At 38.9% G+C, this 3,908-nt stretch overlaps 1 long non-coding RNA gene across 1 annotated transcript; it reads right to left on the reverse strand.

Annotated features, from left to right (window-relative positions):
• Window positions 1-1,353: 1,353 nt before the first annotated feature.
• On the reverse strand, window positions 1,354-2,356 carry LOC107744951 (uncharacterized). The gene is made up of 3 exons (XR_001640544.1): window positions 2,227-2,356; window positions 1,991-2,101; window positions 1,354-1,445 (listed from the first exon to the last, which is right to left on the reverse strand). It is a non-coding gene; the product is annotated as an uncharacterized LOC107744951 (long non-coding RNA).
• Between the last annotated feature and the right edge of the window lie 1,552 nt (window positions 2,357-3,908).

Raw genomic sequence — 3,908 nt, forward strand, 5'->3', positions numbered from 1 at the left:
TGATCATTAATTGCACTTGGTTTGCAGAAAAAGAGCTCAAACTGCAGCGTGGATAATAGCCGGGGCAACGGAGAGCACGCCAGAGACAGACAGGAGGATAATAGCAGCTCTAACCTATTTCTGTTGTTGCGCCCCATCACCGTGGACCTCACGCTTACATAATTGCCAAAGTTTTGGAGGTTCTGGCAGGGGGGTTGCAAGATATGGTTGAATTTTTGGAAGGGAGGGGGGCAGATGGGTGACCCATTTAAAGTTTGGGTGGATGGAGTTGTTTTGACAAGCTGGTTTTGGCGGTAAGTGTGTTTATCAGAGACTGCATAAAGAGGTCGTTTCAGGTTTCCCTCCTTTTTTTTCATTTTGTAATGGTGCAGTGAGTCACGCAGTTGAACTAGTCCAATTAAGCCATAGATTTACTGTTCTCGTCGCTGGAACCGAACCTGTGGACAGCTCAGGCCACACGCAGCCCACCCAGGACATTTGTACCTATGCTTCCAACACACACAGGTCGAGGAAAACACTATGTTTTGAGGGTGCACTGCTCATATCAACCTCTGTATGGAAACGCGGTGGTTAATCACATGACCAGCTCTGAGAGAAAGTGCCAAAGCACAGACAGATGGCAAAAGGTAGCAGGAGATACTTTGAACAGGCATTCAAGGCACTGGATTTTGTCGTTCTATTAGGGTTATGCCCACAGTAATGAGTGAATATGGGTGTATATCAGCTACTGAATGGGATCAAATCCATATCAGGGTTCAGAAGAGGTTGATGGAAAAGGTTAAAGCACATAAATGTCCCTATTGTGTCCATTCCAAAGAAACACCCTTGTTCCTTTTAGTTTCATTTGTCCACTAATGCAGGGAAAAAGCATCACTCACACACTCAAAGAGCAATGCCGTAAATCAGCAAAGAGGCGTGACCCCAAATCCCCTCGCACACATAACCCAGGAAACCCAGAATGGGCCCCTGCGTTGAGTGGAAGCTGTTAAAGATCCTAAAAAAGTGAGCAGGAATGAAAGAGCCTGTGTGTGGGAATCTCTGGCATATGGGCTGTAATGTAGCATCACAGCCAAATGCCCCCAAAACCTCATCACAGTAATGGACTTCAAGACTACACACGACCGCCCAGGCTGTCATGGGTTACCCTCCAATCGCATGTCTCTGGTGTGCAAGCGCATGCCCTTGTATTTTTGTACAATCGAATGGTACAGATGCTACAAAAGGATATACAAATTTTCGGTCCTACACACACAAACATTCATGAACTGGCCCTGAATATTTATAGAAGGTCAGTGACTCCTCTTCTATTGCTATTGTGTATGTTAAATACTTGGCCTGCTGACTCACTCTAGTGTGACTATTTTCTGGGCCAAACTGGCCACTACAGCAAACAGGCGCAGATCCGTAAGGCCTTCTGTCACTCTGAAATCAACCAGCTCCAGAATCTGAGAATAGATCATATACATATTTAAACAAGTAAATACATCTTTAAATTTAGACATTATACAATAATATATAAAACATATAATAATAACAATAACAACAAATAATGAATGTAATAATTAATAATCAGCTAATTAATAAATAAATCAGTTGTAATTTTTATTATTTATATAGGCTATATTTTTTAAAGATAAATACAAGCATAAATTCTACCATTCATGGCAGTATAATTCATTAAATCAAAATGATCAAACGATGCAGAAAAGTCCTAAAACCAGGTTTATATGCAGATGAATCGTATTTACTCGGCCCTGCAATTCCACTGGACAAAATTGTGTTCGACACAGATTTTTTTGAGTGCGTTTGCGCTGTTACCTAATTTGCATGATTCCTTTAGTGAATCGGGTGCTAAAACAACACAGACAGTACATGCAAATAAACGCCACTTTCAGCGGGCACAAATCATTCTTAGTGAATTGCCTCCAGGCATTGTGATAAAAAAGAGAGACGGGCAGATCATATATTTTTCTGTGAAGGCAGCGTTTACCCTGTACACATATATTTCCTCTTCTTCAGTCAGAAGTTCTGGGGGAATGATCTCTTTCAGTGCCAGCAGCACTTGGAGACAGCTCAGATAACCATCTCCATCTCTATCAGCCTGCAGGCACAAAGTAGTACAGTCAGAGTCAATGACAGTTAAGTGATTACTGTCATTACCAACATATGAAAATGAACAAAACCGTTCTTTTTTATGAGGAAATTGTGGAATTTTCTTTTACTCACGGCCTCAAAAGCCCTTTTGTACACTGACAGCTTCTCCTGACTGAGGATGCAGTACTTTGCCAGAAAATCAACTACAAAAAAAATAAAAATAAAACACACTCAAAGGTATTAAAAGTAGGTTACACTTTACAATAGGGCTGTATACATTAACAATAATTAACACAATAGTTAATGTGAACTATGACACATATACAGCATTTGTACATATTAATGAATTATATTATTTACAATTAATTAATTTTTAGCAATAGATAAAATAAGAAAGAACCTATATTAGTACCTAGTAGTATACTAGTAGTATTAGTAGTAGTATATATACTATATTAGTATATTAGTACGATACCTATATTAGTGTCACAAAAAAGTGCATAGATGTAAGGTGGATTAACCATGGTATGAATAGTTTTCTAGAGTGAAAAGAAAATAGAGTGAGAGTCCAATAAAGATTGTGATTTAAATACAGTATGTGAGTCAGAACTATTACAATCTACTACAGATGTACACTTCTATTTAAAAGTTTGGGGTCGATAAGAACTTTTGTCTCTTATACTCTCCAAGGCTGCATTTATTTGATCAAAAATACAGTAAAAATATGATCCTTTGGAAATGATTCTAATATGCTGATTTGCTGTTCGAGATACATTTCTTATTATCAATGTTGAAAACAGGTGTGCTGCTTAATATTTTTGTGGAAACCGTGCTACATTTTTTTTTTAAATTTCAGGATTCTTTGATGAATAAAAAGTTACAAAAATAAATAAATAACAGAATTTATTTGAAATAGAAATCTTTTGTAACACTGTAAAAGTCTTTAATGTCATTTTTGATCAATTTAATTCATTCTGACTGACCAAAAGTATCAATTTCTTTCAAAAAAACTAAAATCTTACTGACCACAGACTTTTGAACAGTAGTGCATGTGGCCTAAAGAACAACACAGAAAAGCTAAACCATGTATATTACTATTTACGATACATTAAAATGAAACCAATCACATTTAATGAATCTTTAAGTACAGGGAGAGGCAGAAAATCAAGCATTTGGCCTCAGAGGAACAGACAGATGGGAATGAACACTAAGATGAGTTAGGAAAAGAGGATCAGAGCAGAAAAGTTAAAAAGAAAAAGATGGAAAGGGGAGGAAAGGAAGCTGTGGAGACCTCATTTAAGCTGCTGCCACTCCAATACATGAAACGAACAAGAATGATAGACAGAATCCACTGAATAATGGATCCATTCATCAGCGAGGCAGAAGAATAGGGAGGAAAGAGTTGATATCAGTGTGGATTTAAAGCACTGGGCCCAATGAGCTGCGGCCTGCTCACAGGGGGCCGATTCAATCTGCCATTTATCAGCTTACCCCTAATCAAACCCAGGCCTTGCATGGCTTCTCCCATTCACATGCAAAGTGTAACATTCGCATGTAGTCAACTTGACTTGTTAAAGCCTGATTGATCAAAACCTCTCGGTCCAGGGACGCACATCTGTTTGCAAATAACTGCGGCTGGCAGGAGCTGTGGTGTCTCCCTGGTCCCTCAGCAGCGCTTGGAATTAGCTTCAAATCTGAAACAGTGATCTGTTCGGATCATTGAACTGATCTGTATTCACTGACTTTCTCTTTATCTGCACTCATCTGTCTCAGATGCTCCCAAGACACTGAATCTGCCGTCCCAGTCCTGCTGC

Source organism: Sinocyclocheilus rhinocerous, unplaced genomic scaffold (genome assembly GCF_001515625.1).
Source record: "Sinocyclocheilus rhinocerous isolate Xijiao unplaced genomic scaffold, SAMN03320098_v1.1 scaffold258, whole genome shotgun sequence".
NCBI lineage: Eukaryota > Metazoa > Chordata > Actinopteri > Cypriniformes > Cyprinidae > Sinocyclocheilus > Sinocyclocheilus rhinocerous.